The 12352-nt window shown below is 43.6% G+C and overlaps 1 protein-coding gene across 5 annotated transcripts in view; it reads right to left on the bottom strand.

The window, feature by feature from the left end:
• The window catches only part of IRF2 (interferon regulatory factor 2), a 48160-nt gene that overhangs the window by 31766 nt on the left and 4042 nt on the right, over positions 1 to 12352 (bottom strand). For 3 of the 5 annotated variants that reach the window (XR_001412457.1, XM_014945628.1, XM_014945631.1), the window contains exon 1: positions 6829 to 6910. The exons of the other annotated variants lie outside the window; for them this stretch is intronic. The gene's annotated coding sequence lies outside the window, so the exon portion shown is untranslated. Of the gene's footprint in view, positions 1 to 6828; positions 6911 to 12352 lie in introns of those variants that run through there. 5 annotated transcript variants of the gene reach the window in all.

Below are 12352 nucleotides of genomic sequence, written 5' to 3'. Positions count from 1 at the left end.
AACATGATCTTATTTTAAGGAACAGTACTTGGAGCAAAATTCTGTCCCTTGGTCACAGCTCAGACTCTGCCTTCATATAGAATTTTGCATATAAGACCACTTTTTTCAACTATTCCACTGTGGATGCCCCTTTCAAAGGTAAACATGTATTTAACCCTACATACTCTGAGCAAAGCCCTGCTTGGAAGTCAAACTTGCCAGAGAGATAGAGACTTTTCCTGGCTAAGAAAACCTGGTAGCCTCACCTGCTCAGAAATACTTCAGAAATGTGAGATCGACGCTGAACAATGGACAACTGAACAGCACTTTAATCAGCTGCTCCAATTTCGGACACCTGAAATCCTCCTGCACTTCCCATCACCACTGATGCTGCAGAAGCAGAATTAACATGCCTTCTTTATGATAGCACCAAATTATGCAAATATCCGTATCCTTTTGGAACTGACAGCAAAACATTTAATTAAAGTAGGATTAGAGGTGCAAGGGTTAAGGGTTCAAAATAAAATCCTGAAGCTCTTGGTGTTGAAAACATATGAAGCAAGAAAACACACATAAAGCCCTGTTAAGAGACTTTCTGGATTCATGGGTAGTTAGACAGCAAAACCTACCCCCCCCCCCATCTTTTAATTGCACTTAACGGTGTCTTTTTTGTTCCCTAAGGGATGGGGTAAACATTATGATTTTGCTGGTGGATTTACCTATCACTGAGCTCCTCTTGCCTTGTGCTCTCTTAAAACATACCCCACGGCCGACCACTCCTTAGACCCAGCTCCTGCATTGGCTGTAACTCTGTAGCAATGGCAGTATTTTTCCTGCTCTTTCCTAACACGTTGGTGGCAGCAGCAAAGATGCTGTGAGCATGCTATATCCTTCCTGTCCACCACCAAGAAAAATAATTCACCACGGTCAGGAAAGGTGGTATCTTATTTGCTCAGGTGCCTGCAGGAAGGAGGAAACTCCATCAAGACAGGCCAGCAAGCCAAGAATTGGAGAGCTGGGAAGGTGCAGGTCCTGGGCAGACTGGTTTAAGGCAGGGCCTGGCAATAGAATCACAGAATGGTTTGGGTTGGAAGGGACCTTAAAGATCACCCAGTGCCACCCCCTGCCCTGGGCCGGGACACCTCCCACCAGACCAGGTTGCTCCAAGCCCCATCCAGCCTGGCCTTGGACCCCTCCAGGGATGGGGCAGCCACAGCTTCTCTGGGCAACATGGGCCAGGGTCTCACCACCCTCACAGCAAAGAATTTCTTTCTGAGATCTCATCTCAATCTCCCCTCTTTCAGTTTAAAACCGTTCCCCCTCGTCCTATTGCTCCACTCCCAGATCAAGAGTCCCTCCCATCCCTGGAAGGGGCTCTAAGGTCTCCCTGAAGCCTTCTCTTCTCCAGGCTGAAAAACCCCAACTCCCTCAGCCTGTCCTCACAGCAGAGGGGCTCCAGTCCTCTGATCATCTTTGGGACCTTCTGCTGGACCTGTTCCAACAGGACCATGTCTTTCCTTGCACCGAGGACTCCAAAGCTGGACACAGTACTCCAGGTGGGGTCTCACCAGAGCGGAGACCTGCTCATACTTCACCTTCTTCCCTGGGTTCCCAAATCAAACACGGCAGGGCTAGAACAGGACCATGGTTGGTAAGGGGAGAGCCCTGTGGGGTGGTGAAACACCTGGGAACCCAAGCTTCTGCATGATGGATTCAAGCCAGCAATAGCTACCCAACCTTCCAAGGCCCTGCTTGGTAGAGGCCAGGTTGTGCCCACTTTGGGCTGTAGGGAGATGCCAGGCAGATGGAGGAGGAGGGAGGGTTCAGCATTCTCCTCTTGTGCCAAGAAAGACCCACAAAGGTAGAAGGAGGGAGGGTTCAGCATTCTCCTCTTGTGCTGCTGTACCCAAGAAAGACACACAAAGGTAGAAGGGAAGAAAAGCCCTTGTGTCCTCAAGGGACAGAGGGCAAAACCCACTCCAATCAACCCTGCAAAAAAAAAAAAACCAAACCAAAACAACCAACCCCCAAACAAAACAAAGGCAGCAAATACCTCAAACACGTATTGAAATCAGCATTACAGACTGCACGATAAACATGCCCAGGAAAACGTACAATGGGAACTCGTACTGTATATAGAGTGTGTTTCATCAGCTCTATAGCATTTCTGTTCCACCCAAAGGGTGTTAACGTGCCCTGGCTGGGATTCAGACATTACACATCAAAACAGACTCCTTCCTTTGGTTTCCATGCAAAGCTTATTCTCCCTCAGCAGCAAAGACGGGAGCTGTTATTTTGCAGTGATCTCAGGCACCATTAAAGGTAGTCCTCAGATTTGCAGACTAGAAGCATGTTGAAGAAAAGCCATCTTATTTTAATACAACAGAACCAAGAGGCTGGAGGGTTTTTTTTTTTGCTTCTGGATTTAGCCACAATGAGACAATGCTTCAACCTCTCAGTATGACAATAAAATCTCCCTTGCTCTGGCTCCTGTGTCGAATGTTATCATGACACTTGAGCAACATGATGTCTGTGGCTGAGCCCATTCACTTCTCTGGCATCCCAGTGACTTACACCAGCTGGGAACTTGGCCCAGGCTTCTAGCAAATGGATTGTTAAAGATCATCCTCTCAGCACCCCTACCACGACAATCACCTGCACACACAGGAATGCCTGCAAGTCTGGGGACAATACAGAGCGACTGCTTTACTTTCAGCTTTAAAGGAATATTTTGGTTCCTGGGGGTTTCTATCATTGGTTTCCCATCTCACATCTTCCTGGAGGGAAGATGGAGATGCCAGATTCTGGTGGTGACAGGATGACAGTGCAAGCGATGGTCAACAGCATGTCATTACAGAAAACTCTTCCCCTGCCACCTCCTCCAAAAGTCTCAAATGCAGCCATAAGTTTTACCTGATTTATTTCCTCCTTCAGCTTCAAATCCGCTGATTGCTCAAGACTTGTCTTCAGTATCTGGGATGTCTAACTATTTTTCCCCTAAAAGCTGCCTAGAAAAGAGACAGTGGTGACTTTCCAGTAGTAGAGCTGTACTTCACTCAGACAAGTTCGGGAAGGGCTTGTTTACAACAGGAAAATTGCTGGCATGGTTGTCAGGGAATAATTAATTACTTGGGTTGGGGAGCAGTTATCCCCCAATAAATCAATTTTATTCTGGAATTAAGTGCTTACACACGAGTCCAATCCTGAATACCCACACATAATTGCAGCTGCTGCTTAGCTGTGTCACTTGGTATCCCCAGAAGCCAACCCCTGGGTGTTCTTGAAAGCTGTCGAAAACTCAGCATTTGACACCTGATTCATAAAGAATTTTCCAGCCTAGTGAAAACCAGAAGGCTATTAAGGCTTAAACAATTATCAAGGATCACTTCTTTCATCACAGTGATGCAGCTCAAAAGCATTTTTTTTTTAAGTGTTTCCATAACTCCATTAGACCAACATACTCTTAAGTGCTCTGTGACCAGATTTGCGGGAGACATCCCTAAAACTTTTAACAAGCATAACGTGTCCCTCTGAAAGCAGTGGAAAATCACAGATGCAAGTATCTGCAAGATCAGGATCCCAAACTGTAAAAATACTTTTCAGAGCCTGGGCAAACCTCATCTCCCTGCCCTGTGTAGCATTCTTCTGCCCAAGTAGATGGTTGGTGCTTTATAGGTTGAGATATATACATATATATATAAAAGCAGCCATTGCAGAACAAAAGTGCTTAATCTCAGCATTCCCACACTGGTGGCTTGCGAGGCTCAGGCAGGATGGCAGAGAAGACAATGACATTTCAGAGGCACTCAGGGAGGCAGAAAAATTATTCCAGATAGCTACCATTGAGAAATGTGCTCAAGGAAGGGTTTTCTCGTTCACCGGCCATGACCTGCACCTGATGTAATCCACCTTGCTGGGACGGGGCTGGTTTCTCACAGCTACCTTTGTTTGTATAACATACTGTTCTGCAACACACAGCAAAAACTATTTGCACACTACACTAAAGTGCGATTTAATATTTGCTTAAAGCTTTCGTTTTATTGTCTGGGCAAGGGCAGTTTCTGCCACCGAAGTTAATAGCTAACCCACACCTACACTTTTGCTACCCAAAACTCCTCATGGCGAGCGCAGCACCCAGGACTGAGAGCAAAAGACACCAAACTACCTCTGCTTAACCTCACAGCGAGCACCAAAACCAGCCCTTTCGTCGAGAAGAGAGCAGCTTCTCCTCGACTTGCAAGAGAAGGTATTAAAGAAAAGTAGACGCTGTTTCGGATTTGTAAAAAAAAAAAAAAAAAACACACTCTCCTGCTCGCTGAGACGTTGTGCTTTAGAGACAGACCACAGCAGGCAGAGACTTGGGGGCTGGGATCCTCTGAATCATCCACACTGCGAGCTGGAAACATGTCTGTCACATGCACTTATTTACGGTTACAAAAATAGCACCATGAAAGAAGCAGATGTGTTGAGCACAAAAAAAAAAATATATAAATTGAATTAGTTATTACAGAGATATTGCTTGACACTGGAGAACTTAACAGAGAAACGTCTCTTTTATGCACACACTTTAAAGGCTTGCACTTAAAGAGAGCAAAGTATTAAACGCTTAACACTGACGCTTGTTGAAACAGTATGATGTAATTCTCCTTTTTACAAAAATGCTACTCTTTCCACTGCCACAGGACACACAGGAAATTCTTAACTCATTTTCATGTTGAGATATGAATAGTTAATAGGATCAGTTACAAAATATGCTCTTAATTTAAAGTTTGTGTGTTCACCACAGACCCACAGCAACGAGACAGCCTCAATTTCTGATCTGCAGCAGCTATTTCTATTTTGCAAGTTTCCTAAAATACTATCTGAGCTAGAGCGAGACTACTGAACTCATCTTCATTTCTCAGCTATGCCGGAAAAATATTATTAAATTAAACAAAGCTCGTCTTCGTCAGCTTCCCTCATCCAACTCAAATCTCCAGAAGAGTTTCGGAATCCAAAGAATTTAGCTCTGAGATGCTCGAATGCAATGTTTGCAAATGCTTGAGAATTAGACCTCTGGCATTAAAGTCCTTCACGTCACCCTGAAAGCTTCAGCAGAGCAGCGATTGTCCAAGCTTCTCCTCAACAACCCAACCAACGTTTTGGTCAACATAACCCAGGAGGAAGCATCTATACGTATGAGAAGGATATTCATTCAAGATTCCACAGCCACCCAGCATTTGGCCATCTTCTGACTTAATTCACCAGCTAGGTCTCAAGGTCAAAAGGGACGTTCTAGCTGCTGAGTGATCCGTGGAAACGGAGTGAAACCATTCGCAGTCATTTCATGTCGTCAGCAAAGCCCACATCAGATACCATCTTTTGGTTACTGCTGATCTGACCTACATCTAAGTGGACGACCCCAAAGGTGGGGAGAACCAAAAAACAACCCCACCGTGTATTTTATACCAGATTCTATCAGCGATTTCACATCTCGAACAAATTCCAAGCGCGCCCACCAGCTGAAGGGCTCGCTTTCATCACGGGGGGATGTCATCACCTCCACCGGCCTTTTTTGCCACAGCATTTCGAAACGGCACTTCCGTGACCGACGGAGACGCCGCTTCCCGGACCACCGGATGGGAAGAGCGGTACCCGGATAAACCGGGGAGACCAACTCCCACTTCCCGCCACGTGCAGCCCACCAAGGGAGTCCCACTGTGCAGAAAGTCAAATCTACCCCCGGATTAAATAAAGAATAAAACTGAAGTAATTTCTCGAGTTGGGCTCTCGTGCTTCTTCGCTCTGTGTTTATTCTTTCATTTTTGCCAACTGGGAAATGAAAACCGATGGAGCCGCTTTCACTTTTGTTTATATTTGGTTTCAATTTTATCCTCGAGTTTTGCTTTCATCTTTTTCATGTAACACTGTTGGGATTTCAGATCCTGCTGGAAAGCTTTCAGTAATTTTAAAACATTAGTCTCCTACCCTGCCTTTTTTCCTACCGTAGAATTATTTTTATTTTAGATAAATTTTATAAAATGCTGTCACAAATCTGGAATGCACCTGGGGGTAAGGGGTGTTTGATTTTGATTTTACAAATTTATATGCCACATCCAATTTTATTCAGTAGTTCAGTACTTTTCACTGGATTCATCTCTCAGCTGCATGTAAAGCACATTTACATGATTCAACAAAACACCTTAAAGAGCAGCCAGTGCACCAAATGCCCAAAAGCTCACATCATGCACCAAATGCACGTTATATATAGGCATGAAATGCACATAAAGACCTAAACTTACTGCTACTCAAACTTTTTAAAGAATTAGAGCATTATCATGCTTAGCTCAAGCTGCAGTTTGCCTGTTATGCTGTCAAGCCATGTCCAATATCAACAGAAATATTACAGTACAGACTTTGCCTCCTGTGCACTCACAAACCCCTCAAGTCCCGTGTACCCCTCCGTACACATCAAAAAGCAGAACTTCACCATATTTAACCGTAAGCAACACTTCCTTCTTTTGTGCTACACCAATGTTAAGCATGCGAGCCTTTACATTAAAAAGTACTTAAAATAATTTTACAGCAAAAGGGAAACGGTTACACAACATGCACTGTTACACGCAGTTCAGGTTAAAGGACAAACATAAATAATTTTGTATTTGCCGCAGCTTAACTCCATTCCTAACACCAGATACAAACCAAACCTGTAAAGGTTAGCTCAAAAACTATCAAACCGTAATCTGCTCTACTCTCTAAGTGGCAAGGATACGGAAATTACTACTTTCAAGCTCATCTTGAAAGTTAGCAACTTAAATAGCAACAACTTAATGTTAAAAATCATTTTAAAGTTAGAATTTAGTGCTGTACCTTGGGTGAAACAACATGCCACACGCAGGCAGACTGGATGCCTGTGCCTGAGCTGCAAAAAGACACAACCTCTGCCTTGTACTAAAGACCAATGAATGTTTGTCGCAATCTGCCCCCGAGCAAACAAAGGGGTCAGAAGATTTCCAGTATACACAAAGCTGGGCTTGCAGTATATTACACATTAAGAAACCAAACATTGCTTTAGTGCTTACCACTTCTTTCTTTTCTTCCTAGCTCATTCAAAAAAAAAAAAACAAAACAGTAATTTTTCACCAGCTTCCAAGAAATTGAAAACATACCCGGCACCAACTGGAAGAGCAAGTTTTAAAACTGTTTTACAGTCTAGCAGTGAGAAATGGGTGCTGTACAATGTATTAATTATGCTAGATACAAAACATCTAATTTTATATTTTTGTATATATGTAGATATATATGTGTACACATATCTGTTTGCAGACATTAAACTCTTAACTGTTAACACGCATTCCCTTCCATAAGTGTTAATAACTGTTAATTGCCGATTGCAGGTATTCTGACTGGCTATCTTAATCTATTTTAATCTTAACATGAGAGTTCACACATAGTCAATTTAAGGAAGAACCTTCCTGCAGTTCCAACAAAACTTCTGAAAAAAAACAAGGGGAAATTATTTAATTACACTTAATGATTTTTTTTTTCCCGTAATGTTATTCATACCTGAGGAATACGCAACTTAATAAATCTGTTCCTCTCATTCACTGCACTCAGAAATCTTTCTGGCTTGCTTACTTGTTGTTTTGCTTTTTGTACTTGTGATCTCGAAGGACAAACCAGAAAATGTTTTACACTAATTACAGTTTATAGCACCATAAGCTATAATAAAACTTCTGTAAACACTACCTTATGGTTTATGGCCTTGATATCACAATCGTTGTAGACCTTTGAAGAATGAAGTTTCAAAAGGGCAATCTTTACAAACGAGCCATGGAGATAAGTAAGAGCCACACGTGATTAGTTTTACTTCTTTACCTACAAATGGACCATGACTTTCAATAGAAGAGCAACAAAATAGAAACAGAGGTTTTAATCCTGCAAACATCAGAGGAATTTTGCTGGGGTACCACTCTCATGCAATGTTAAATGCATCCAGGATGCACTTAACCTGACCACAACCTGTGTCAGGTTAAAAAGTCCAGGGTAACAAGCACAGTTTCGACAGGATCATCACAGAAAACACTTTTTTGCTGGAAGTTTCATAAGATCTTGTGCCACGATTCACATAACAGAGGGCAATACACACAGTCTTGCTTCGCTGTGTTATCTGCAAACGGACCGTAGCTTATGCTTCTCCATGGTGAAGGTTTCTGTTTGCAGTTTTCAGCAATAATTCCTCATCAGCATCTGCAGTAATCTGTGGGCACTCAGTGCCCAAAATGTGATACTGAACTGTTCTGACTGCTAAGCTGCACAGCAAGTTTCTCTCCCACAGACCGCCTAATCGCTGGTGAACCCACGTGTACTCCCGACATACACCCAGTGGCCACGGACACCACAATTTCTGTACTGCAGCACAAGCACCTCCTGTTGTTTCAAAGCTGCCTCCCAACTGCTCTATTTGGGTCACATTTATCTTATTTGTACTGTCACCTATTCACTTTCTTCAGGACGCTAACGACTTTAAAGAACAACCCCACATCCTCTTCAATCACTTCTTTTCCAAGCTACTTACTCTTTCATACCCTTGATCGTCTTTGATGCCCTCCTCTGCAGCTCATCAACTTTCACTACATCCTCTTTGAGATGGGGAACACAAACTGTTAGCGCTGCTCAGGAGATGGGGAGCAACATGAATTTACAGTGGCATGATGGTGCTTCCTATTTCTTTTTTTTTTTTTACTCCTTCCCTAATAATTTCTAACCTGCCCTCTCCTTTCTTAGCCACCTCTGGGCACAGAGCTTGTTTTCCCATAGCATTATCTGTGCTGCATGGTAGTAAAAAGTCAGTTCAAACTTCATCCTTGTGTACAGAAAATTAAGACTGCATTCCCTTCCACAGGCATTACACTCACATGAAGACTGCATTCCCTTCCACAGGCATTACACAGTACGGTCTGTACTGAACTCCATTTGCAAACTTAGGTCTTGACTTTCAATATAAGACCCTTCTGCAGTCCTCGCGGTTCAGCCTCTGGGATTTTCATGCTCTGAATGAGTTAATACAACCAGCAAACTTGTCACATCACCACCCATCCCTTCCTCCATCAGCTGGATCGAACCCTTCATTGAACAAACTGACCATGACCATACGCCCCGGAGCAACCTGATCCCACCTTTGAAACTGACCCTGCTTTAAGAAGGACTCTTATCAACCAGACCTCAACAATAGCTCAGTGATGGCCTTTAGAGAACGCCAGAAGACTGGTGACGCACAACTCCTCCTCAACACAAGTCAGGCCTAGTCTTTGTCAATGTATCGCATTTATACCCTGTGTTCATTAATCCCATTCACTAATCCCTGGCAAACAAACAAGCAAACAAAAAAATGACCACCCCGGAGTTCTCAACCTCCCCAGAAACCTTGAAAAACTGACAGCTCATTTGTCATCTTCTATTCCTGGAGCACCAAGGGCAGACCTGTGCAACCAGCTGCACACAACAGGCAACGTTACCAGCGATTTTGTATTTTAAGTTCCTTCAAAACTCTTCAACAGGTATCCCCTCCTGCCATCTACTTCATCCTCAACGCTTAGTTCTCTCTTACAGACACTTCAATTTGGGAGAAATCCTCCAACGTGCTCACTCCTTAAAAAAAAAAGAAAAAGCCTCCTGCAAGGGAATCTCCTGAAACTCCTCCTCAGAGAAGCAAGGCTCAAAGAATGTGTTTTACTCTTCTGCTATGACTTTATCTTCCCTGGGCACTCCTTGTATGCATGGATCACTTATCAGCAGGCTTCCTGCTTTTGATGCATTTCAAAGAGGATTTACTAATTGTTTTCATGCCTTTAGCAACTTGTTCCATGACTCTCTTCGGCCTACCTTATTGTGTGTAACACAGATTTCACATTCTTTCCCACCTTTCCCATTTGAAGACACAGCTTTAACTTCTGAAAGATGTCTTTTTACTTCTGCTGAGCTCCTTTTTACTTTGCTTGTCTGCCTGCTCGGCTTGTTTGGCATTTCTGACAGCTACCATGGAATTGCTCTGAGCCTTTACTACAGCGCCTTTGAAGAACTACATGCCACCTGCAAGTATTGTACACTTTTGGCTGCCTCACACCATTTTTTTTTTTATCCTTGCCTTATGAAGATGTGCTCTGGAAAATTAAACGCTGCCACAACATCCCTTGGCTTTATTGCTCCTGACTAAGGACACTATGATCACTATCACATCACAGCTGGCTGGCATTTTTACCTTTTTTCTACCTTTTACCTTTTCCTTTTTTAATGTAAAATTCTGAACTTAATTCTTGCTGGCCAGGACCTTGTCCAGAGTTGCTTCCCACAGAGCACCCCTACAAGCTACACCTAGGAAGCAGGGACTTTTTGGCATTTAAAAAGTTAGTACCTGGGCAAATTTCATGTTGGAGCATAACATAATCCAGGTGGAGGCAACTGAAGCCTCCTATTATGATCTTATTTCCTACTTTTGTAGCTTCTCTACTCTCCCTTAACATATGGCAGTCATTGTCAACATCTCAGTTGGGCAGAGAGTCGTATAGCCCTCACCTCTACTCCTCCTATGCAGGCCCAGAACATCAGTTCACGAGATCCCGTGTTACTTCCCAAAACAGTTATTTCCTCTTTAGCAGAAAGCATCCCACTCCACGCACGTGCAAGCCACGCTGTCCTCTATGTCTGGCTCTACAGTGTCTGAGCTTCCCAAAAATTGCTGATACTCGAAGTATTTTATCACAGAGATGTTTCAATAGCAGTTTTAATACCACGGGGATGATGCTTCTCTTCGAAAGAAGATGTGTCATGGCAAATTTCACATTCTTCATCTGTCATCATTTCCCCACCATTTGGTTTTTAAACTTCCATTAATTTATACATAGTATACATAAAAAAAACACGTCTTAATTTATGGCATATACAGCCTAGCTGCAAATTTATTTACACAAAGTGGTTTTTAAACTTCCATTAATTTATACATAATATACATAAAAAACCACGTCTTAATTTATGGCATACACAGCCTGGCTGCAAATTTATTTACACAAAACCCATTCTTTTAATGCAGATTCTTTCTATTCCAATAATATTTCCATTTCCTCTTGAATCTTAGCTTTGCATCATTTTTCTCAGCCATGCATGATGATTCTGCCTCCCTCTCACTCCACCTGGTCCCACATATCAAAGACCCAACGGAGATTGGGGGTCTTTAACCCCCCCCTTCCCAGTAGCTTGTTACTTCTCATACCCCTTAGCTACCCCTTTCCATGTCAATGTGGCCTGTGATGAACAGCTCTTTGAGAGAGACTGACTTGACATCTTCTGTCTGCTGACCATCTGGGACCCCCAGCTCCAGAGGGACACCACCGGGGTCAGCAGATGACACCTCACCATGCCAGTACCCAGCTAAAGAACTGCCAAAGTGATACCCTGTTGAAGGAGTCGGCGCTCTCAGACCTCCCACCACCATTTACCAGGGACAAGGAACCGCTGCACACAAGGAGCATGGGAAGTAAATCCCCTGGGAGACATCACCAACAGGGGCCAGAGAAGGACGCTGATGCCTCCGAAGGGGCTGGTGGAACGGAAAGACTGCAGTTCAGACAGAAACCATCTGCCTCACCGATCAATTCTGCTACTTTTATAATTATGTCACCATTTCCGTATTAGGGTGAATTTAAACGTTGCTGCCCCACTCAACTCTCTTTTTATGGTACCGACACAGGCATTCGGCAAAAGTTATTATATGCAAACCCTTTAAGACTTAAATAAAATAAATATAAACTTAAAACAAGCCGTATTTCACCTCCAGAAACTGAGGCTGTAGTTTACAACTGCTCCTACATTCAAGAGACTGCCAATCTTCGCAGGATCTTAGCAGGGTGAACTGGGCTGTAACTGAGAACCACACACTAACTGGGAGCAAAGTTCTGCACTCCCCAATCGCTTTATCCGAGCTCCCTGTCAAAATAAACAAACCTCAAACACTCTGCTGCCTAGAACCGTAAGAAGAAGCGCTCACAGGAAGCAAAAGGGGAATTAAGGACCCAAATATCTCCGGGAACCTGGGCAGGATCTTAGCAGGGTGAACTGGGCTGTAACTGAGAACCACACACTAACTGGGAGCAAAGTTCTGCACTCCCGAATCCCTTTAACCGAGCTCCCTGTCAAAATAAACAAGCCTCAAACACCCTGCTGCCTAGAACCGTAAGAAGAAGCGCTCACAGGAAGCAAAAGGGGAATTAAGGACCCAAATATCTCCGGGAACCTGGGCTGAGGGGTAAGGTTCTTGGAACTTTGCCCCCAGACGTTGCGAGGAGCTCGGAATTGGACCCTCAGACACAAACAACTCACACACCCAGATACACTCTCT

The sequence above is a fragment of the Calidris pugnax genome, unplaced genomic scaffold (assembly GCF_001431845.1).
Source record: "Calidris pugnax isolate Ruff unplaced genomic scaffold, ASM143184v1 scaffold58, whole genome shotgun sequence".
In the NCBI taxonomy this organism is placed as follows: domain Eukaryota; kingdom Metazoa; phylum Chordata; class Aves; order Charadriiformes; family Scolopacidae; genus Calidris; species Calidris pugnax.
The sequence above is the reverse complement of the archived record's forward strand: the minus strand, read 5'-3'. Positions and strand labels throughout refer to the sequence as shown.